Genomic DNA, 25493 nt, shown 5'->3' with positions numbered 1-25493 from the left:
GTGTGTGGGTGTGTCACTGAGTGGAGTAGGAATAGGCCAGAGGGAAAAGCAGCCATGAGGATAAGAGGGTGATGGAGTGAACCTGGGGCCCAGGGTTATAGAGAGGGCAGGGGAAGAAAGGGGGCAGAGAGAAGAAAGCCACAGGGAGTTTAAAACATTTTTGTGGTCAGATTAGCAAAACAGAGTATGTTAAAAATTCATTTTTATACCAATTGTGATATAATATCAGGTTTACTCCTTTGAAGGGCTTCCCTGGAAGCTCAGTGATAAAGAATCCACCTGCCAAGCAGAAAACATGGGTTCGATCGCTGGGTCAGGCAGATCCCCTGGAAGAGGAAATGGCAACCCACTCCATCAGTTGTAAGAATAAATGGGAATTTTCCCTAATTTTTAAAAAGGCTTTTTCTTTTCAATTTATTTAAGTTGTAGGATAATTGCTTTACAATATTGTGTTGGTTTATGCCATACATCAAGATGAATCAGCCATAGATATACATATGTCCTCTCCCTCTTGAATCTCCCTCCCACTACCCACCCCATCACGACACTCTAGTTTCTCACAGAGCAACAGGTTGGAGCTTATTTTATTGCTTATTATTCTGTTTTTATTGCTGAGGTAACAAACTTCCATGAAACTAGCACCTGAAATAACACTCACTCATCTTCTGACAGGTCAGTTAGTCAGAAGGCCAGAATCGAGTGGTCTGCTCTCCTGGGCTCTTAACTGGAGCCTCTCCGTGAGTTACTTCCAGGTTGATACATGTCTTTGCAAGAATTCTTCACAATTGCTTCTACATGGCTTCTTCTATCTGAAAGTCAACATCAGCAATGTGACACCCTCCCCTTCCTCTTTTCAATCTCTTCCTCTTCAGTTGCATCTAACTGGCCTTTCTGTTCTTTAGGGTCATGTAACTACAACGAGTCTACACAAATAATGCCGAATATTTCCCGATTTTAAAGTCACATGATTAATAACCTTACGTGCATCTGCAAAGGCCCTTTTGCCTGTAATGTGACATGAACCACCAAGGGATGATGCCATGGGATAATGAGCTGCCTACAGCTCTACGACAACAGTGGATTCTGTTCAATGAAAAACATTTTTGTGGTCAGACCCAAAAAACTATTGCAAGTGGTTACATCTTGGGATAGTTTCACACACAAAAAACAAACATTACTTATAACATTTTCAATACTGTATCAGTTCAGTTCAGTTCAGTCGCTCAGTCGTGTCCAACTCTTTGCGACCCCATGAATTGCAGCACACCAGGCCTCCCTGTCCATCACCAACTCCGAAAGTTCACTCAAACTCACATCCATTGAGTCAATGATGCCATCAAGCCATCTCATCCTCTGTCGTCCCCTTGTCCTCCTGCCCCCAATCCCTCCCAGCATCAGAGTCTTTTCCAATAAGTCAACTCTTCGCATGAGATGGCCAAAGTACTGGAGTTTCAGCTTTAGCATCATTCCTTCCAAAGAACACCCAGGATTGATCTCCTTTAGAATGGACTGGTTGGATCTCCTTGCAGTCCAAGGGACTCTCAAGAGTCTTCTCCAACACCACAGTTCAAAAGCATCAATTCTTCGGTGCTCAGCTTTCTTCACAGTCCAACTCTCACATCCATACATGACTACTGGAAAAACAATAGCCTTGACTAGACGGACCTTTGTCAGCAAAGTAATGTCTCTGCTTTTTAATATGCTATCTAGGTTGGCCATAACCTTCCTTCCAAGGAGTAAGCATCTTTTAATTTCATGGTTGCAATCACCATTTGCAGTGATTTTGGAGCCCCCCAAAATAAAGTCTGACACTGTTTCCACTGTTTCCCCATCTATTTCCCATGAAGTGATGGGACCAGTTGCCATGATCTTCATTTTCTGAATGTTGAGCTTTAAGCCAACTTTTTCACTCTCCTCTTTCACTTTCATCAAGAGGCTTTTTAGTTCCTCTTCACTTTCTGCCATAAGCGTGGTGTCATCTGCATATCTGAGGTTATTGAAATTTCTCCCGGCAATCTTGATTCCAGCTTTTGCTTATAGTTATACTTTATTTCTTATGTAAACCGGGTGTTAAATTTTAAAAACTCTATAATTAAGTAAGAGGAATTTCATGAAATCAGTTTGGGGCATAAAAGTTGCTGAATCAGAGTACAGCAAAGGGGTCAGGTCTCCTGTTTCCAACACTGGAGCCCAGGACCAGTAAAGAGATGCTCCTGGCGGGTCCACACTAGTCACTGTTCCTGCTCGAAATTTCCAGAGAGGAATAAAATCCTGATGCTGTGTTATCATTCACCTTCTACCAAGGGACCTACTGTATGTTAAAACATTATTAGAAGGTTTGGAAGAGGGCATTCCGTGTGGCTTGCAGGATCTTAGGTCCCTAACTAGGGGCCAAACAGCTGTCCCCTGCAATGAAAGCATGGAGTCTTAACCACTGGACCACCAAGGAAGTCCCAGGAGTATTTGGCATCAGCAGAATTTTCGTTATATGGGGAAAATGGAAAAGATGACCCACAAGTGACTTGTGACTCCACTGAAAATGAGAGTATGAATTGTGGGGAATGAAATAGTCACTCCCAATTTGCCCTGATACGTCCATCCCTTTATCTCTATATTGACCCTAAAATCTACTTTTATCACCCAAAGACTTTCACCCCAGTACTTCTTAGGTCTCTATCAATCTTTTAGCACCTGTCCCATCACCTTGCAAGGCCAGGATTTAAATTTTCTTCTCTAACCTCCACCTGCTCAAAATTCTCCAAATCAGGCTTCAACAATACATGAACCGTGAACTTCCAGATGTTCAAGCTGGATTTAGAAAAGGCAGAAGAATCAGAAATCCAATTGCAAACATCCACTGGATCATCAAAAAAGCAAAAGAGTTACAGGAAAACATCTATTTCTGCTTTATTGACTATGCCAAAGCCTTTGACTGTGGGGATCACAACAAACTGTGGAAAATTCTGAAAGAGATGGGAATACCAGACCACCTGCCCTGCCTGCTGAGAAATCTGTATGCAGGCAAGAAGCAACAATTAGAACCAGACACAGAACAACGTACTGGTGCCAAATTGGAAAGGAGTATGTCAAGGCTGTATATTGTTGATTTGTTTATTTAAGTTATATGCAGAGTACATCATGCAAAATGCTGGGTTGGATGAAATACAGGCTGGAATCAAAATTGCAGGGAGAGGTATCAATAACCTCAGATATGCAGATGACACCACCCTTATGGCAGAAAGTGAAGAGGAACTAAAAAGCCCCTTGATGAAAGTGAAAGAGGAGAGTGAAAACGTTGGCTTAAAGCTCAACATTCAGAAAGTGAAGATCATGGCATTGGGTCCCATCACTTCATGGCAAATAGATGGGGAAACAATGGAAACAGTGACAGAGTTTATTTTGGAGGCCTTCAAATCACTGCAGGTGGTGACTGCAACCATGAAATTAAAAGATACTTGCTCCATGGAAGAAAAGCTATAACCAACTTAGACAGCATATTAAAAAGCAGAGACATTACTTTGCCAACAGACGTCTGTCTAGTCAAAGCTATGATTTTTCCAGTAATCAGGTATGGATGCGAGAGTTTGACTATAAATAAAACTAAGTGCCGAAGAATTGACACCTTTGAACTGTGGTGTTGGAGAAGACTCTTGAGAGTCCCTTGGACTGCAAGGAGATCCAACCAGTCAACACTAAAGGAAATCAGTTCTGAATATTCATTAAAAGGACTAATACTGAAGCTGAAACTCAATACTTCGGCCACCTGATGAGAAGACCCTGATGCTGGGAAAGATTTAAGGTAGGAGGAGAAGGGGATGACAGAGGTTGAGATGGTTGGATGGCATCACCGACTTGATGGACATGAGTTTCAGTAAACTCCAGGTGACAGTAAAGGACAGGGAAGCCTGGCGTGCTGCCGTCCATGGGGGTCGCAGAGAGTCGGACACAGCTGAGTGACTCAACTGAACTGAATCTCCACCTGAATTCCATTTCGTCACCCCACCTCCATTCTAGCCCTCCTTGGAAACCTCTCCCTCTGACAACTCTTTACCCTCACAGTCCGTGCACCCCAACTGGCCACTTCTAGACTTCAGGGCCTCCCTCTTCCTCATGGGTCTATATTTTCCTCTATCCCACTCACCTCAACCCAATTCCCATCCCCTCTGTACACCATCCTCTAGAAACCTTCCGCTGTGAGTCAAATTTCTGGGGACTTTGCTTTAAAGAAGCAAGCTGAATGTTTAGACAAAATACTTTTTCCAAAATCTTCACAATCATGGAAACTTTCTCAGTTTTTCTTGCTTCTCTTGGTGCCAGGGTACATCATCGCCAAATTCCCAGACATCATTTAGAAAGATAGAACAAGGAAATCATCCACTATGACCATGTAGGAAAGTGATAATCCAGCAAGCCTTGCTTGCTCAAGCTTTAATATTTGAAAGAAAGACCTGTCTTCAGCATTGCCTCAGTCCTGGGAGATAGCCTCTGAAGTCTGGACTATCCTCCTGATAAGAGTGTTTTGATAAACTCGAGGCATTGGTCCATACAAGACCAGTGGGACCAGAAAGTTAATCCTAACAATGCCATTTATGGTGAAGAGCTATTTCAGCTCTGGAGGGATAGGGTCTGAGTAGCTGATGTCAGTCACACGGGGCCTCGGGGCTACCTGCATGACCCCCAAGAAAACCCTGCAACCTGGCTTTGGTGAACTTCCTAGGCTGACAACACTTAATGTATACTGTTACATGTTGTTCAGGGCAAACTCACAACACCCCCATGTCACTCCCCTGGGAAAGGACATGTGGAATCTTAAGCCCGGTTTCTTGTGGACTTTGTCCCATGCACCTTTTCCCTTTGCTCATTCTAACCTGCATCCTTTCACTGCAATAAAAAGTAACCTTGAGTGTAACCACTTCTGAAACTTAGAGTCCTTCTATGATTTATCAACCTTGAGGATGGCCTTGGAGACCCCTGACTGAATCATGTTAAAGAATATAACAAAAAATTCTCTGGTGATCACTTTGCTGTGAAACTAACACAATAAGTCACCTATACTTAAAAAAATAAAAATCAAATTGAAAAAAATTAAATAAAATTGAAATTAAATTGAAAAATAATCTCCAATTAATAAATAGTGATGATTCAGATAAAATTGTAGATCTACTTTTATTGGACTAAATATAGACCCCTGACAGAGGAAAGCAATTTGATTAGAAGGTAAGTCCATGAAGACAATATTTGTGTAAAAATTTAACCAACATGGACTATGTTAAAGTATTCATTTTTATGCCATTTCAAGGAAAACTTCAGGGATACTCTAAAACCACATTTTTAAAAAGAGTATACCTAAAGCTAAAGAAAATTATTACACATCAGTATCAAAATGCCATCAGTTGTGGGATGACAAATGAGAATCTTCATTTTATTGTTTGTATATTATTGTGTTTCCATGGGAATCAGATTTCTATTATGCTGTAACAAACTGACATGATATCAGCTGCCTAAAACAACACACTCATTTTCTCACATGTCAGTAAGTCAAAAGTCAAAGTGTCTGCTCCCCTGGACTCTTGCTTTCAAATTGGAGTATAGTTGACTTATAATCTTGTGCTGGCTTCAGGTGTACAGTAAGTGAATCAGTTACATATATACATATATCTTAGCTTTTAATGTGTAGTAAAGGACTTTCTTGGGGGTGTCCAGTAGTTAAGACTCCACCCTTTGAGTACAGATGGTATAGATTCAACCCCATTAAGGAACTAAGATCCCAGAAGACAGATGGTGCACTCAAAAAAAACAAGTATGGTAAATTTCTAGGTAAAAGTTAACACATGGTAAGGAAACAAATTTCAAAGAAAAAATCAATTATTAAGTAGAACTACATTTTTAAATTAATGGAAAAGAAGTTCACATACATGAAACAAGAAAATAAACTTTATTGATATACAAATGTGTCAATTATTATATTAAATGTAAGTAGACTAATTTCTTAATCAAAATTTTGTTACTATACTCAATAAATGTTTTTTCAAGAGATACAGCCAAATAATATGATTAAGCTGGAATAATAAAAAGTACAGTTTATGAAATCTTAACAAAAAACAAGTACGGCAATATGCTCTTCAGATAACATACATATTAAGATTTATCACTAGTGTAGTTATAGCCCTTTAAAATTGTTCTTATGTACAACTTTCCAATAACAAATATGTTTAATTCTATATGTATTAATATATACATACACATAGCTCCAAGAAAATAAATATACATGTTTATAGATATCTGTACATGTACTTTCTTTTCCTTGCTATGTGATCTAGTTTGTGGTAAATATTTAAGTGTTTCAAGTGAGGTGAAAATGTTGGCTTCTCTTGGGGTACAAGGTTCAATCTATATAACCATCAGGTTAAAATAAGTATTTTGCTTTTAAATCTGTTGAATTCTTAATACTTTCCTTGGCTTCAGAATGTCAATACAGTAAAAAAAAAATCTCTCCTAAAACTGAGACAAGATGCACTTTGCTCCTTGAAAATCAAGAACCACAAACTCTATACACACAGAATCAATCCACGTCTTTTCTCTCAAATGGCTCTCCATGGGTTGCTCTGAATTTAATGGAAGTCTCCAACACAAACTAACCTCATAGAGCATTCACCTGCAAACATCTTCCATCCAAGTATGTCCAATTCACCTTCACTAAAGAGGGAAAACACTGACTTCTACACAACTCACGTCCATGCAATTCACATATTTTTCCATTGTCACAATCACGTGTAGTTATTTAGAAACTAGCAAAATGTAATGTTATGCTCTCCTTTATGCCACTTCAGTTCAATCTGGTAATTTCTATCTAAAAATATTTAAACATGCTCATCTCCCCACAAAACATCATATTCCATATAATGACTGTCTTCATTCTAAGAATATAATGTACAAAATTCATGACTGGCTTCCAAAAGCATTACTCAGGAACTGAATTTCCCCTCCAGCACTCTCATCTTCAGGTTTAGCAATGACTTGCCACATGCTGTTCCATTTTCATGCACCTTTTCTTAATATTCCAAGCCTACTTTATTTTTGGAATTTTACAGTTATAAATTAAAGTTACACACTCATACAATTCTCTATGACAATGAGATTGTTTATGGACCTGACATTTGTTATGGCATTAATTCTGAACTCCTCAATGGCAAGCACTAGTAAAACTTACATTGCAGAAGTATTTACACAGTAATTATAAAATACTTCATTAAAAGTACACCATGATATTGTTTACTTTGAAGGAGATGCTCACCACTACTGTTTACCATTCTCTGGTAAGCCACTCACAATTTTACCTAAGACTCTGAGGGAAGTGAGGAAACAAGCCAATGAATATAGTTCAAATACATACCATTTACATCTTTCTCTTAAGGGTAGGGGAGTTTGTATCCCTTTTCCCAGCAAAGCAAGGCCTGGGTATTCTGGAATCATGACTCATGAGCAGAAAGGGGCTGACAGTTGGGAAACATGCAGTGATTATTCCAGAGACGTTCAAAATGAACAAACTAGGATTCTTCAAATGACTCAAAACAATATAACAAATTGAGGGAAGGGTGTTAAATTTAACAAAGGTGCTCACAACAAGAAGGATAGTTTTAAGGTGTCTCTGGACGCAGGGGAGGATATGGAGGAGACCCTGATGCTATGAATGCTTTGGACTCTCTACTTGTGCCTGTATAGGATGAAAACGGTGGAACCACTGGCCCACATCATGAGCACAAAACATAAGATATCAGGGAATGATACCAATGCTGCATATAATGAGTCTCTGATTTGGTCATCACGAACAGCATAACAGTGTCCAAACATTTTCTGTTTGTGAAGTTTTGTTGTTCAAATTTCCAGTCACATACATAGGATACACAACATTTACCAGCATGTTCATGATCTAGCACAGGATAATTGAAGGGGAAACCAACTGCAGAGCTTTCACTTTAAGCTCTGCCCACCTGGAGGTCTGGGGACAGATGGTGATGGCCTGGAAGACACTCAAGAGGACAGTGGTGCCAATGGACACACTCCTGCTCACTCCATGAACATATCGGGAAAATTCACATGTAAAGTCACTGTCCATGATGCGCCACTCAAAATTTGCCATTGTATTGTGGAAGCCACCAGAGAACAGAACCAAGATGTTGGCGACAATCAGATTCTTGACAATCAAATCTATGGTCCTCAGCCTATACCCAGTGCAATAAAGGAAGAGATAATGGAAGAGAGAAATTCCCCAGCATTCCAAATATAGTCTGTAATAATAAGATCAATCCTTCTGACAAATCACCACCAGCTATGCTATCAGGTCTCAGTGACTGATGGTTTTCTTCTGAGCTAGAGGATTCAGAATGGGAATATGAGGCATGGAATACAGGTACCAGGTCAAGCGAAATCCAACTTTCTACCCTGGATTAATTACCTGAAGTTTTCCTGTCAAGTCAAAGCTTCCAAGGGTTCCATGTACAGCCATTAAAGAATACTTGTGATGTATGAATCACTGCTATGAAAGCCACACATGTGGTAATGTCTTTATTTCTCACAAATTCAAGAGACAGACACTACTATCTTCCTTAAAGTGATGAAGCAAATGTTGACACAGAGAGGTGAAGTGTTTGTTCTAAATTGATTCACTAGTTGGGGGCACATGGCTAATAGGGATTCCTTGGCTGAGCTGGGGAATAGTGTGCTTACTCCAAAAAGCACTGAGTAACTAGTTAGTTACCTGTGTTCTGCAAATAAACAAGATCTAAATTTAGTTTTGCGTGTTGTCATTTCAATTTAGGTTGGTGGTAATTTATTTTAAAATGTAGGTACTGAAAACTTTTGAGTTATTTGTGAAGATTTATTATACACACAATTATAAAATCTGAATAAAGCTAAAAATCTTCAATTATCCAGGCCAGAACACTTCTCCAGGGGATCTTCCCAACCCAGGAGTCAAACCCAGGTCTCCCTCATTGCAGGCAGATTCTTTACCACTTGAGCCACAAGGGAAGCCCAACAATATTGCAGTGGGCAGCCTAACCCTTCTCCAGCGGATCTTCCTGATTGAGGAACCCAACCGAGGTCTCCTGCATTGCAGGCAGATTCTTTACCAACTGAACTATTGGGGGATCCCTCAGTTCAGTTCAGTCCAGTCCAGTCGCTCAGTCGTGTCCAACTCTTTGCGACCCCATGAATCACAGCACGCCAGGCCTCCCTGTCCATCACCAACTCCCGGAGTTCACTCAGACTCACGTCCATCGAGTCACTGATGCCATCCAGCCATCCCATCCTCTGTCGTCCCCTTCTCCTCCTGCCCCCAACCCCTCCCAGCATCAAAGTCCTTTCCAATGAGTCAACTCTTCGCATGAGGTGGCCAAAGTACTGGAGTTTCAGCTTTAGCATCCTTCCTTCCAAAGAAATTCCAGGGCTGATCTCCTTCAGAATGGACTGGTTGGATCTCCTTGCAGTCCAAGGGACTCTCAAGAGTCTTCTCCAACACCACCGTTCAAAAGCATCAATTCTTTGGCGCTCAGCTTTCTTCACAGTCCAACTCTCACATCCATACATGACTACTGGAAAAACCATAGCCTTGACTAGACGGACCTTAGTCGGCAGAGTAATGTCTCTGCTTTTGAATATGCTATCTAGGTTGTTCATAACTTTTCTTCCAAGGAGTAAGCGTCTTTTAATTTCATGGCTGCAGTCACCATCTACAGTGATTTTGGATCCCAAAAAAATAAAATCTGACACTATTTCCACTGTTTCCCCATCTATTCGCCATGAAGTGATGGGACCTGATGCCATGATCTTCATTTTCTGAATGTTGAGCTTTAAGCCAACTTTTTCACTCTCCTCTTTCACTTTCATCAAGAGGCTTTTTAGTTCCTCTTCACTTTCTGTCATAAGGGTGGTGTCATCTGCATATCTGAGGTTATTGATATTTCTCCCAGCAATCTTGATTCCAGCTTGTGTTTCTTCCAGGGGATCCCTACACACAAACAAATCTTTGACCCAGGTTCACTATACATTCACTCCCAATTGTTAAGTTAGTTGTCAGAGCCATAATGGTGGACCACCCTTTCTACAAACACACACACACACAAAGTCATTACACAGACATGCAAGCATACACACATGGACATTCACATACTCAAACATATAGTCACACACATTCACATATTTATGCATATACACACACACATCCTCATATAATCTCAGTGGACATTGGCACTACTAATGCACGTACTGAACACATGAAAATTCCCATGCATGTATACAAATATTCAAAGATACACAAACTTAGCATACCACTCTTAAAAACACAATCACCATGCACGTGTGTGTCTCAGTGACATGATCTTCCATAGAAAAACAGTTCTATCTGCAAACTTCTGGATGCCTCTACACTCTCCAGTCCTTCCAACCCTGCAACAATCAAAATCACAATATTTAGTACAATACACAGCACCTAAAATGTGAGGTGAATATTGCCATCTGATGTCAAGACACAGTCTAGGCAACTTGTAGTGTTTGGATGTGTGACAGTAGAGTAGGAAGAGGCCACAGGGAAAAGAAGCCATGTGAATAAGGTTGTAGTACAGTGAACCTGGAGGCCAGGGATTGTCGAGTGGGCAGGGGAAGAGAGAGGGCAGAGAGAGAGAAAGTAGAAGGAGTTAAATGTTGATTAAGCATTCAAGTGCAAGCCTCGGGATGAACATACAAGTGGGCAAAGTTCATAAGAAGTCACCATATGGGGAACTTGGTGATATGGGGTAAACAGAATAATAGGGATGAAAATTTCAGTGGGGATGAAGTGAAGTCGCTCAATCGTGTCCAACTCTTTGCGACCCCATGGACTGTAGCTTACCACACTCCTCCATCCATGGGATTTTCCAGGCAAGAGTACTGGAGTGGATTGCCATTTCCTTCTCCAGAGGATCTTCCCAACCCAGGGATCTTCCCAACCTGGGTCTCCCGCATTGTAGACAGACACTTTACCATCTGAGCCACCAGGGAAGTCAGTGGGGATGAAACATGGGCAAAAGTGAGCAAAAGTCAGTGGTAGGTGGGTTTATAAAACATGGTGCAGGGAAAAGATGACTTCATATAGAGTAGGCAGGTCCTGGTAGAGATAACAGTCCTAGTGAGATAGTGTGTGGAAAGGGGATGGGTCTGGGGGAAATAATGGGACCAGGACATGAGAGACCTGGAGAGGATGGGGGTATTAAGGAGCCCAAGAGCCCAGGACAAAAGGTCAGGACTACAAGGCAGAGGACCATGGATGCAGAGTGTAGACTGGGATTATATGTGGAATCTAAAAATAATACAAGTGAATCTATATATGAAACAGGAAAAAAAAACTCACAGACATAGAAAACAGACTTATGACTACCTAGGGGAAATGGGGAAGCAGAGTAAATTAAAATTTGAAATTAGCAAACTACTATGGAAACTCCTAGACACAAAATAGATAAGAAAGAAGGATTTACTGTATGGCATACAGAACTATAATCATTATGGAAAAAGACAATGAAAAATAATTTGAACAATATACTTATAGGAAAAATTGAATCATTTTGCTGTAAACCTGAAACAAACACACTATTATAAATCAACTGTATTTCAATCTACAAATTAAAAAGAATCTCCATGGAATAAATGTGACGTTTCAACAGATTTCTAGATCTATTCCTATGGGACTAAAAATATCTTCATTATAGACCAGTGACTAAGGAGAGCAATTTGATTAGAAAGTAAGTCCAGTATGACAGTATTTCTTTCAATACTGAACCAAAACAGAATACTTTAAAAATTCATTTTAATGTCATTTCAGATATACTACTAAGGATACAGGATGGTTGGGGCTGGTGCACTGGGATAACCCAGAGGGATGGTATGGGGAGATGGTATGGGGAGAGAGGTGGGAGGGGGATTCAGGAATGGGAACTTATGTACACACGTGGTGGATTCATGTTGATGTATGGCAAAACCAATACAGTATTGTAAAGTTTAAAAAAAAAATTTAAAAAAAGAACACTCTAAAACTACATTTTAAAATAGAGTGAACTTCAACTGAAGAAAATTGTTACAGCCAAGAGTAAAATGCTATCAGTTACAGGAGATTAAGTGGGAATTTTACCTAATTTTATTTATCATTTATTTTATAATTCTATTCTTTTGGCTGCTGTTACAAACTTCCATGAAATTAGCAGCTAAAAACCATGGATTCATTTTCTCACAGGTAAGTTAGAAGGCCAAAATCAAGTGGTCTGCTCTTTTGGGCTCTTAATGGGAGTCTCTGGGGAAGAATTACTTCCTGGTCAATTCACGTCTTTATGAATTCTTCATAATCTCTATGTGAATCCCTCTATCTTGAAAGCAAGCATTAAAACACTGACCATGACCATCCACACCATTCTCCACTGCCTGGTCCTATTTTTTAATACAAGTATTACCAATAAGGCAAGATTTGTGAAAGATATGAAAATACAAGATACATGCAAAATCAGTGTTAAGGTGAGCAACTTGTGTATGGTATAAAGAACATACATTTTTTGAATGGGTATCATAATTTTGAAAAGAAGCAGAAATATGGTATCTGAATTGCATAACGTTCTATTTTTCTTACATGCTGATTCCTTAATATAACTGAAAAGAGTCTCTCCACAATCAACAGACACACAATAATTCAATCTTCTCAGCAATTCATACAACATCCAGCGTTAGAGGAGACATTTCTACTCCAGCAGTGGCTGCCAGACACACTGTTAGTGCACAAGCTCAGATAATTCCTATAGACTCATCATACTCTTCATTACAAGGATGAACTATGTATGTGCTCACCTGTGAAACCTGAAATGTAGGCATAGAATTCCTGGAAAGTAGACTGAACATCATATTAATTGGGGAAATACAGTCCTTCAGTTCAGTTCAGTTCAGTTCAGTCGGTCTGTCGTGTCCAACTCTTTGCGACCCCATGAATCGCAGCACGCCAGGCCTCCCTGTCCATCACCAACTCCTGGAGTTCACTCAGACTCACGTCCATCGAGTCAGTGATGCCATCCAGCCATCTCATCCTCTGTCATCCCCTTCTCCTCCTGCCCCCAACCTCTCCCAGCATCACAGTCTTTTCCAGTGAGTCAACTCTTCGCATGAGGTGGCCAAAGTACTGGAGTTTCAGCTTTAGCATCCTTCCTTCCAAAGAAATTCCAGGGCTGATCTCCTTCAGAATGGATTGGTTGGATCTCCTTGCAGTCCAAGGGACTCTCAAGAGTCTTCTCCAGCACCACAGTTCAAACGCATCAACTCTTCGGCACTCAGCTTTCTTCACAGTCCAACTCTCACATCCATAGATGAGGTTTTGTAAAATATCATACTAGTATTAAACCACAACAATCTCTGTCAGTGAGAAAAGTACATACACTACATTAGGAGCCATTACAGACTGGTGAAAGGTCTAGGACCCCATCTCCCTTTTCTATCTAAGTTCAGACTCAGGATTTATCCCACCCTCCTGCAGGGCTTTGCTGCTGGACCAGGTTTATACACAGGAAATTCACTTTGTCCAATAAGTTCCCTTACCAGATTCCTGATACAGAGCCTTCCTTTATAGAGTCTACCTCCTTGATGAATACAGAGAAAACTCACTGACTTTTTCCTGATGCCTGGATAGTGGATTCAGTATGAAGGTCAAAGCAATTAGCCTGTGTGCAAGAGGGGTAGCTTGACCCTGAGATATGAGTTTGTGATCCTGTGACCTCACCTCCCCTCAGAACTGCAATTATCATGTCATGTATAACAGCTCTGGCAGGAACAGGCTTGGGAACTGGAGTTATGCATTTGTGAAAACATTTTGCCAGTTGCTAATTATCAAGGACAATTATTACTTTCTAGTTAATATGTCTTTACAGACTATTAGAGTGTTTATGACAGAGGTTCACTTTTCATGATCCCTGGAGGCAGACAAGGCTCACATGCAGGGAGCAGGACTAACATGCAATGGACGGTCAGCAAGTATGTGTCATGGTGAGGAGGTTCTGTCTCACCAAGAAATTTCACCCAAAAGAGTTCTTTCCTAATTTCACACAGTGAGCTGCACCATCAGTTCCCTTACGAGCAATGAACTAGAATTTGTCTAAGCATTAGAGAAGGATCTAAAAATAGATACAGGTAACAAGAACATGATGCCAATGATCTACATTAGATATCATTGCACTCATTTGTACAACTCAATATCAATGAATATGTAAACTGTTAGGAAAATAAACTTTACTAATATTGCTCCTCACTAGTGATAGTAAGCAGAAGCAGACTAATATCCACAGAAGAGAGAAGGCTCTAAAAGCGTTTCTTGCAAATAAAACTAACAGGATCAGATAGTTTAAAACAGAGACTCTACTATTCCTGTTACTGTCGTGTAAGCCAATAGTACTCAATTTAAGCCTATCAAGCGGTCAATAAAGACCTCCACATTTGCTTTTGTGCAAAATTTTGAGTAGGTAAATATGATTAACCCTTAAATTAAGAACTATAAGGCTTCCCTGGTGGTTGAGAATCACCTGCCAGTGCAGGGGACACGGCTTTAATCCCTAGGCCAGGAAGATTCCACATGCCCCAGGGCAGCAAAGCTCATGTACCACAACTACTGAAGCCTGTGCACCTATAGCCTATGCCCTGCAACAAGAGAAGGCACTGTTGAGAAGCCCACACCCCACAACGAAGAGCAGTGCCTGATTACCCCAACTAGAGAAAGTGCAACGTGCAGCAACAAAGACCCAGTGCAACCAAAAATACAGTTAAAAAAAAAAAAATTTTAAGCTGAGCTAGCTAGAAAAGAAAGTAGAAAGAATATAGATTAAAACAGACCTATATTTTTGTCAGCCACTTTGCTAATTAGAACAACATAAAATCAAGAATATTTCTGGAAAACTTTAAGGGAACTTCCAGTAGATATATAAAAACAAGGTGTGCCTTCTAAACCACTGCATAAATTAAAAGCTAAAAATGTATGATCTAGGTAATAGAAACTATAAAGGAAAATAAACTACCAGGAAACAGAATTTTAAAAAGAAGTAAAACAGAAGTGAGAAACACACAGTACAGGGTTGGGGCAGCAAATGCAAAGTGCAAAACTATCCATGAGAAGACAGAACTGACTGGAATAAATAAAAAGAAAACAAAACCTAGTAACTGACTGGTTCTCAGAGACACTCACATCCTTAAAACTGTCCAGGGAAGATAACCTGTAATAGACAAAGTATATCAGGCCCAGGCAAATGTAGATAATTGGGAATCAAGAGGAATAATAGTAACAGGAACCAGTAAAAGAATTTAAGATGAGATCCAGTCCACTGGATAAAGTAAAAATTCATAGAATAACATGTGTTAGAAGTTACAGTGTGGTTGCTTTATGTAGCAAGTCAAAGGGAACCAAATCACATAAAACAAACACTGTTTAAGAAAAAACAAAAAAAAAAGGATGTTTGGCAGGAACACCACTGAGATAGACAATATTAAAATACCACTGTAATTTTGTGACAATGTAGGAAAATACTGTATACATGGTCTAAATATTAAAACTAATACAGACTTCAGCAATATATCAAAGTAGTTAAAAGATGCACATATTGAAAATAATACATTCTTTTCAATTATTTATGTTTGCCTTAAAAGAGAAAATCATATAGGGAATCACAATGGAAAGTGTGATAAATTCCTCAAGACAGAATTCGGAATAACAAGAAAGACAGCAATCAAAAAGTTTCAAACAAAACAAAATTTAAAATTATCATAAATGCCTCCTATGTGAAGTAAGAACAAAATTAGCAAGTTCTGCCTATTTGTAAAATGACAATAAATATTTAAATGTGAAAAATTATGGTGAAGAAGCATGAATACAATCAGAATCAATGTCATTATTTCTATGATTACCAGGTAGAAACAAGAGGAGGATCATATCCAAGAGATCACTGGCTTACAGGAAAACTAAAAACATATTCTGAAAGAGAATAATTTAATATTTTACATACATCTTATCCTTATCAAGCAATATACAGTTATGCAATAATAGACAAAATCTCATAAGCATACCAGTTAAAAATATATTTTTAAAAAGAAAGAAATAGTCCACATGGTTCAACATTCACCAGGTACAAAGGGCATCATCTTCACTTGAGGTCCTTCAGCCACCCAGTTCCTCTGTTCCTACTTTTGTGAATCCTTACAGAGATAGTGTATGAAAATACAAGCAAATATCACTTTAGATTTCCTCAAGGTCTGGTCATTTAAAAATGCTTTAAATTTCTGTAGGGATGTGATAAAGGCAAAGGAAGACATGAACAGAAGTGTAGGTGTGAGGAGGGGCTTGACAGGAACAGCTGGTGAAATGCTGAAGAACTGGGGGGAGAATGTCACAACACAAAGCTCCTTCTGGCTATACAGGTCGGAAACTCAAACCAAGGATCTCCAGGGAGTCCCTCCCCAATCACGAACCCCACAGGCCCCTCAAAGCAAAGACTTCCATGAGCTCACCTGTCAGACACCGATACTTAGGTCTCCCCAGTCATGAGAACATGCTAACACCAATCTCATTCCATCGCCTGCCCCAGTAATAGTTCTAAACGCTGACTCCAATACCCATCAGTGACCCTCCTCCAAGCCCCTAATATCCCTCAACAACTCCCTCACTGCCCTCTAATACCTCATCCTCAACCTCTATGAGGTCCCCAGACCTCCACATTAGTAATAACCACACTCTCCCATAATAGACTTCAAGGCTCCCCATCACAAACCCTAAGTCCTGTCAGCTACCATACAGACAGCTCTCACAGACTTCCCCATCAGCGACCTCGTAAAGGTCCATCCCTCATTCTCCAGGCCCTGAAATTTGAACCCGCGGATTCACCATGCCCTCGCTGATCCCACGTTCCCTCCATCACTGAACCATAGATTCACGCAATGAAAACCTGCACAGATCACTTATTTCAGCACTCCTGGACAGTCCCAGATTACCCACTAAACAAAAGGCCTATCAACCCAATACACCCGCTTCCTCGACCCTCGCAGACTGTTGCCACTGACCCTACCAAAACAACATGTAACGCCACGGAAGGCTCTCCTCTTACCGGGTCTTCTCACTAACGCGGCTGAAACAATAGGCTTCCAAAGTCTACCTTCCGAATCAGGTCGCCTGGCAGCGCCGCAGCGCCTCAGCAGCGAACACTCGGCAGAGAACACTCCAAAACTCCAAACCACCTGAGTGCCAGCAACAGCCACCCGTCACGTGATGAACCGCCAGGAAACCAGATTCTGCAATATGGTGGTCAGCGCCTGTGGAGAATCTCTTTTCCAAGTTGCGCTCTCTTTTGAAGCTGTGATCTCTTCAGCCGGAAACCTGAGCTCTGAAGCCTCCATTTCCCCAAGTGCCATCAATAGTGTGGTACACGTACGGACTCTGACCATGCAGCCTAGGCTTCTTCTCTGTCAATTAAGTGGGACCAAGACCTAAAATGCCTGTGTCCACCGAGTCTGTCACAGGAGGCTGTGGCCATGTTGAAGGAAGTGGTTGTGTCCAGCTGGCTGAGGTCTTTTATACTTAGCAGAGAAGAGTCTGGTCAATAGGCAGACCTTGAGAAAGTTTTTGGCTAGAGAAGGCTCTAGAATTTGACATTCATTTGTTGCCAACATTCAACATTCCAGTTTGTTGGCAAATGTCTAATGTCTAATGTATGTCAACATTAGGTTGTTGTCTAGAATGTATGGAATGTGGTAAAACCATCAAAAAGTCTCAACTAACTGTACATCAGAGAACACATACAGAAGAGAAGCCATTATAAATGCCTTAAATGTGGTAAAGCCTTCTGCAGGAAGGCAGAGCTTAATATACACATGCAAGTTGAATGAGAAGTAAAACCCCATGCATGCAGTGAGTGTGGGAAAACCATCTCCAGGAAGTCTCAGCTCCTTGTACATCAGAAAACTCACACGAGAGAGAAACCCTATATGTGCAGTGAATATGGGAAAGGCTTCATCCAGAAGGGTAACTTCCTTATACATCAGCGAACTCATACTGGAGAGAAGCCCTATAGATGCAAAGAGTGTGGTAAAGCCTTCAATCACAAGCCATGTCTCGTGGCACATCAAACATTTCACACTGGAAATCCTCCCTATGAATGCAGTGAGTGTGAAAAAGCCTATTTTCAGAAGTCTCATTAGACATCAAAGAGGTCACACAGAAGAGAAGTCCCACAAATGCAATGTGTGTGGGAAAATCTACTCCACGAAGTCCATACTTAGCAGACACCAGAGAGTCCATACGGGAGACAAACCCCATGGGTGCAGCAGCTGTGGGAAAGCCTTCTGCCACAAATCCTCCCTCACTAAACATAAGAGAACTCATACAATAGAGAAATGTGTCGATTCAGTCAAGGTGGAAAAGGATTCTTTAGAGAGCCATGACTCATGTACCACAGAACCCAAACAGGAGAAAACCTCTCTTGAGACAGTGACAGTGCAGGGGCCTGCTATGGCAGTGTAGGCATCATTAAACATCCATGGGCTCCTTGCCCAAGGGAATGTGGTTTTTGTGGGAGAGCCTGTGGCCAGATGTGTCCCTTCAGGAGATGGCAGAGAGTTTTCACAGGAGAGGAACCTCATGAATGTTGTTAATGTGGTACTGCCTTCAGTTACCAATTATGTCTTTTATGTCACAGGAAACATATAAGGAGGAGTGTATTCAATATGGACAAGTCTTTGGAGCAAATTTTAGCTTTTTATGTAGTTGAAAACTGTCAGTGAGAGAATGCTAATGAATGTAGCGATAGTGGAAAGGTCAATCAGTCAATCAGTGTTAGTCGCTCAGTTGTGGCTGACTCTTTGTGACCCCATGGACTGCAGCCCGCCAGGCTCCTCTGTCCATGGAATTCTCCAGGCAGGATTACTGGAGTGGGTTGCCAATCCCTTCTCCAGAGGATTTTCCCAACCCAGGGATCAAACCTGGGTCTCTCCCATAGCAGGCAGATTCTTTACCATCTGAGCCACTAGGAGAGCCCAGTACAAAGATATGTCTCATTAAATATCAGCAGCTCTTAGTAGGTTGAACTGTAGCAAGCTTCACTTTAAAGGCATCATAAATTCACATCAGAAAGAAATTTTGGGAAGGCAAATATGTCCAGTCCATAAGACCACCTTCATGTTTGATTATTCTCTGAAAGCACTGACTCAAAATCTAAAAAACCCTGCCGAAACCTCAAAAACTCAAAAAGAAAAAAAAAAAAGAAAAACTAAAAAGCTGCTATACTTATGATTACAAGTTATGACAGTGAAAAGTTACAGATTAGCAAGTCTAAAAGGTGCTTAAGGCAGACTTTAGGAGAAACCAGGTACATCCATTGTGCTCCCAGTGGAGTTGTATGGACTCCGTGTAATTCTGCCAGCAATGATGTGACAACTCATGTGCATATTGCCAACCAGAGAAACTCACCTGAGCCTTTGTACCCGGGGACTTGAGGGGTCAGTAAGGGTGCTCCTTATGCCAGCATGGAGAAACCACATGACTGACTTTAGCTTTTCAAGCTCTAGCCTTCTTGAAGTCAAACCAATACAGCATGGCCAAGAGACTCCCAGGCAAACAATAGCAAGTGTTCACCAAAAATCATTGCTGGCATAAACTGTATGACATGGTTCAAACCCCAGGTATACAAAGATGCTCTTGGCAGGCAGGCTGTTCCTAGGGCTTAGAGGTTCCCTCTCAGGTGCGGATCAAAAGCCAGGCCTTTATTTGGAATGTGCAGGATCTGAACCCCCCCAACCTGCCAAGTCACCTTCTAATTTGCACACTAGTGAAAACAATAAGGTTTTTAATAACATTGTTCCTCATCATGTGTCAGAAATAAATGTCTATGGATACATGGAATGTGTAGAACCTTTAGCAGAAAGGCAGTCAATCTCATAAAGGAGATAAGCTTGGGATTGCAGTGGAAATTTGGAAACTTGTTGACGTAAAACTACCCTCATTTTCCATCATATTAACACCCTTAATGTGTGTGTGGGTGTTTTCATTGTTTGGCTGCACCCCCTACGGCTTGTGGAACTTCCCTGACCAGGGATCAAACCCATGCCCCTGCTGTGGAAGCATGGGGTCTTAACCTCTGGACTGCCAAGGAAGTCCTTAATGTGTAGTTTGATAGAGAAGGACTCTTTTTCATTGCTAGGGGATGACTCCATAACTCACCTGATGATGGTTCATAGGTAGCTTCATAATAAGTTCTGCCAATGTGGGGACACTAAAAAGAACAGATAGGCAGAATGAAGATGGAGATGGGCCTTGCTTTTTCCTGTTTGTCTCCCTGCTGCAGAGAAAACAGTTGGTGTTTTCAGTTTTTGTCCAGTCTCAGAATCATCTTCATCCCATGTCCTCAGGCATTCTTGCAGCAGCCAGCCATATACTCTCCTTAGAGAGTGGAACAAGAGTTCCAGGGTGGAGAGGGGGAACTGAGAGGAGAGCAGTGCGGGGAGAAACTGGGGGTGGGGTGGGGGAGGGGGGGTAGTAATTGTTCATCCTCCAGGGTCCTGACTTGGCACAAAGTTTCAAGTGAATAACTGGTAACCAGTGACCTCTAGCTAAATCCCTCCTATGTAACAAACAAGGTGACATTTATGAGATTTTCTTAGTCAGGGCCCTCCTCCCATGAGACTGGGTGTTCTCAATGGTACTGGTGTTGTTGAGGAACGCCAGGGAGACAGATTTTTAATGTAGGAAAATCCATGTGTATTTTGACACAACCATTCTGAGGTGGGTATCTTAGTACAGACATAAAGAACTCAACTGGAAAGAGGAATTTGGAGAAGATTTTGGTTAGAGGACAAATATGGGGTTATCTGTATGGGCATAGCTCAGAGGTATTCCAGGTTCAGTTCCAGACCTCCACAATACAAGTATTGCATAAAGTTAGTGACATGAATTTGTTTCCCAGAGCGTAGAAAAGTTATGTTTACACAAGACTGTAGTCTGTTAAGTGTGCGGTAGCATTATGTCTAAAACAGAGTACATATCTTAATTTCAAAATACTTTCTCATTAAAAATTGCTAACCATCGTCTGAGCCTTCTGTGACTTGTAGAAGTAACATCAAAGATCATGGATTACAAATCAGCATAACAAACATAATAATAATGAAAAAGTTTGAAATATTGAGAGAATTATCAAAATATGAGAAAGACACAAAGTGAACAAATGCTGTTTGAAAAAATGGTGCCAACAGATTTGCTCTACACAGAGCTGCCACAAACCTTCAATTCAATTTGATTTTTTTGGCTCCACCACACAACTTGCAAGGGATCTTAGTTCCCTGACGAGGGATCTAGTCTGGTCCATGCCCACTGCAGTGGAAGCATGGAGTCCTAATCACACGACTGCCAATGAATTCCCTCTTTGGGTAATATTTCTACACAAACACAGCTCATTTTATTGTACTTTGCTTTATTGTACTTTGCAACATTCATTTGACATTACTTTGCCAACAAATGAATGTCTAATGTCTTAGTTATAGTCACTGACCAGAGTTTGTTGACCCATACATATGACTTGAATTTTTATAAATGATAGATTCTTAGTCTCCCCTTAGGCCTCAGACAGATTTATTTCATCTAGGATCTTGATTAGTTTTGCTTAGATTTTTGTTTTTTCCTTTCTATGGATTCTCAAGTTTTTGCTACTCCAAGGGGAAAGCTACTCCCAAGGTGTAGCTGCATAATTTGTTAATATAAATGGGATCATTGAACAGTGTTTAGATTTCATGCCCAAAAATTTTGCTAAATAGTATGTTATTTTTTTGTGAATAGGGTATCAAAGTCCCAAAGCAATTGAAATCTTCAAGTTGAAGCAAGGAGACAAACCATGGATAGAAAGGGGAAATATCTATGATCCAGGTAAGTGAATGAGAAACATCCAGGTAGAAAAGAAGTAAATTCTTAGATCTGTGAAGGCCTCACACCTTTAAAATCGTGTTATGGTGACTCATCTTCTAGTTTCTAAACTTTGACAGTATCTCAACAGAGCCTCTGAGGATTCCTCTCCTATGTTAGTATTCATGACTTAATCATTTAGAGGAAAATACTCATGTTTTCACCTCTGGATTTCATACTGATTTATTTCATCTAGAGTCTTGATTTGCTTTGCTTAGATTTTTAAAATTTCTATGGATTCTCAAGTTTTTCCTTCTTCATTGACTGCCATAGTACCACTGCTTATTCCTTCCTCTTACCTTGCTTTGAAAATTCAGTCCATTATTGAAACCCATTCAAGTTTTCTGAGAACTGGAGATACAAAAATATTACAGAGTGTCTGTCTGAGGAATTCATAGTACCTTTTGGAGGGCAGTCAAGTCAGCATGATGGTCTAGAAAGATAATGATCTTCAGTCATTCCTTGTATTGACATGTTGTCTTTTTCTCTATTGAATGCCTTTTGTACTTTCTATTGTTAGTACCACAATGTAGTTGCAATTTTATATTTAATGTATTATTGTTTTTGAGACTGGCGTGGAAGGTGTCCCTGACTGCTATCTGAAGAAGTAACAACTAAGATGACGCATGAGAGAACAGCCATAGTAACTAATATTCTCTCATTGCTTCCTGCGTGCCAAGGACTTCAGTGGAGGGAAAGTATTCACAAATTCTTGGTAGCCTATGAGACCACAAGGTCTTGGAAGTAAGCAGAGTAGTGGAAGAATTAAGTGGGAGGCAGGGAGTAATGAAGATGATAATGGAGAATCTGTTCAGTGTGTGCCTCTATATAGCCTTAAAAGCATTCTCATGAGATCTTGCTTTAGTCTGTTATCAGTAAACTAATTAAGGGTTTTGTGGAGGGTATAATAACAAAGATGGTTGCAGTATGGGAAAAGAGGTGGTTGGAGAAGCATTCACTTCTGAGGCTGGTGTGGTGGGCAAACTCAGTAATAATTCATATAAACGGAGTAAAGCAATGAGGGTGAGCACAGGGAGTGATTCTGGGGTTATTTTTGAGATGGTATTAACAGGAATCAGTGGCCAGTGTGATGGTGACACAGGTTGTACTTTGGGTTGATCCTCTGACCTTCACATCAACCTACAATCCAGGTAACACATCTCCATTCTTGATTTACTGTGTAGTAGTAACTGCTAGATGACAAACAAAATAAGGGAACATTCAATCTGGAAGGGAGAGGGCTTACATTTTAGAGTTGTGCACTTTGAGGAGCTTCCAGACTGGAGCAGGCAGTATGTATGTTGTGATGCTATGTTAATCTTTGAGTTTAGTGAAGATTCCATCTCCACGTCCATACCCCAAATATAATCAAACTTTTAACTTTTTCTTAATCCCTTCAAATTTTTGAAATGCTTAGTAATGTTTGCCGTAGGATCATATTATGATGAATGCTGTTCTGGAGGTCAATATTTCATCCTTTCAATAAGTCACTTAAAAAATACAGGTAATTCCATAATCGGCTTATTTATTTATATTATTTTCAGTTTGGCCACACCACATGGTATATGGGATTGCAGTTCCTGGTTCAGGGATCAACCCGCAGGGCTGTACTGGAAGCATAGTCATCACCACTGGACCACAGAGGAAGTCCCTATAACTGGCTTTTTAAAGGTTACTGTAGACTGTTCTGTTGAAGAGATCTATGTTTAATTTACCAAACTATTCACCTGCTGATTGTACACTCAGGTTATTCCTAGTTAAAAAAAAAAAAAAAAAAATTACCAAACAAAAATTCCTAGCATTGGAAATTCTGCATCAACGAGAATGAAAAATTTAAATTGTATAGATAATTTCTAAATTGCCCTCTAGAAAGGATGTACAGATAATATCCTCTACTACCCCTCTGTGTAAAATAATGGCTAATATTTCAGTGTTTTATTTGGGAATGATGCCAAACACTGAAATACTTTATATCACCATGTAATTATTCGGAATTGCCCTTTGTTTTCTAAGGAAATATTTGCATTTCTTTTAAGCCTCGCCCCTCTCTGTTCGCAGTTGGAAACAGCCACATTCCCAGCCCCCGGTATATGTGTTTACAGTGCTGGGCTCTTCAGCATCGGCGGCTCCGCCCCTTCAACAGGTCTCAAACCGACCTTATTCATTCTCCATCCCCGCTCCACCTCCTTTCCAGATTTCACCCTGTCTTTGACAGCCACGTTTATAACGTGTCTTCACTCCTACAAACTTCATTGACCTTCCAAAGGCGGCTCCTAACGCTAGCTCCTCGTGTCTTTCCGCCGTACGGAACTGCACTTCCTGCAAGATGGCCGCCCCCATAGTGCTTCTCCGTGGTGGTGGCGGGCGCTGCCATCTCTCCGTAAGCCCCAGAAGGCAAAATAGAATCCAGCCCGCGCCGCCACGGTCTTGGATAGGGTCCAGCCTCTCAAAACTTGTTCAGCATGGTGCGTTGGACCGACAACAAGGAGGGGAAGGGAAAGAAGTGTCCCACAGTGATTTCAGTTCTAGCTCTGAGCCCTAGCCTCTGCGATGACCGTTTCCTCTCGCATCGCTGCAGTGGGCGCGGTCTCGTTACGTCATAGAGCTGGGCGGGAGGCCAGAACTCCAAGACCTCAAAATGCTCTGAGGTCGCGCCGGATCAGAAGCGTCCCTAGCGACAGCCAGAGAGGGGGACTTGCGCTCGACAAGATGGTAATGGGAATCATTTTGGAAGTGAATTCAGCCTTTGGTAGCTGCCCGGAGCCTTGAGAATCTCAGGGTCAGGTGGGTAGTGTTCGGGACGTCGATCCGGAGTGGGGCCTGCGAGGCCAGTGGGAGGCCTTCAGGCGGTTTTTTGGGGTTCAGTCACTGGGGAGGCTTGGCTTTAGTCATACGCCCTTTGGCAGTCAGTGCTATTAAATCTCTGAAGAGAGAAGCGATCAAGGCGCTGACTGAGGGTTTGTGTCTGTGTTTTGAAACCCAGCCTTCCTAAAATCCCTTGCTGACTTTATAATTGACCTCTCCAACCAAAACTTTTCTTTTCCGTGTCCCACCCTGTTCCCCTCAGGATTGAGGACTAGCAAAGGAAAGGGGGATTGAAAGTGAGCTGGATCCTGAAGGGCCCTCTTGGGTACCAAAGGCCCTCTCTATCAGCCCCCTTTCTTGTTTGTGGAAAAAGGCTTTGATCTCCTGGACTTTGAGGGATATCCAAAGAGCTGACTAATTAGGGAAGTGCAAAGTGAGGAAATGCAGAAACTAACGAAAAACAGGCAAGAAACAATAGTTCACGGAATCTTAGTTCCTCCTTAAGGGATTCACATAGGATCTGATGCATACCTTTGCGTTCTGCAGAAACTCAGACACCTGCCGGGGTGGAAGATGTGATTATTTGCTGAGCACAAGCTTGTAGACCGCAGACTGATTAAAACTAGAAAGTTGATGATGAAGGTTCCTGAAACTGTTACCTCACCACCAACCAATCAGTAGGAAGTCATGAACCCTGCATCCCTCA

General features: G+C 41.1%; 1 protein-coding gene across 1 annotated transcript in view; it reads right to left on the bottom strand.

Moving 5' to 3' along the window:
* The window catches only part of LOC128063521 (zinc finger protein 350), a 442658-nt gene that overhangs the window by 397540 nt on the left and 19625 nt on the right, over nt 1-25493 (bottom strand). The window lies entirely within an intron of this gene.

This window comes from Budorcas taxicolor, chromosome 18, assembly GCF_023091745.1.
Source record: "Budorcas taxicolor isolate Tak-1 chromosome 18, Takin1.1, whole genome shotgun sequence".
In the NCBI taxonomy this organism is placed as follows: Eukaryota; Metazoa; Chordata; class Mammalia; order Artiodactyla; family Bovidae; genus Budorcas; species Budorcas taxicolor.
Note: the sequence above shows the minus strand (reverse complement) of the source record. Positions and strands in the feature narration are given on the sequence as shown.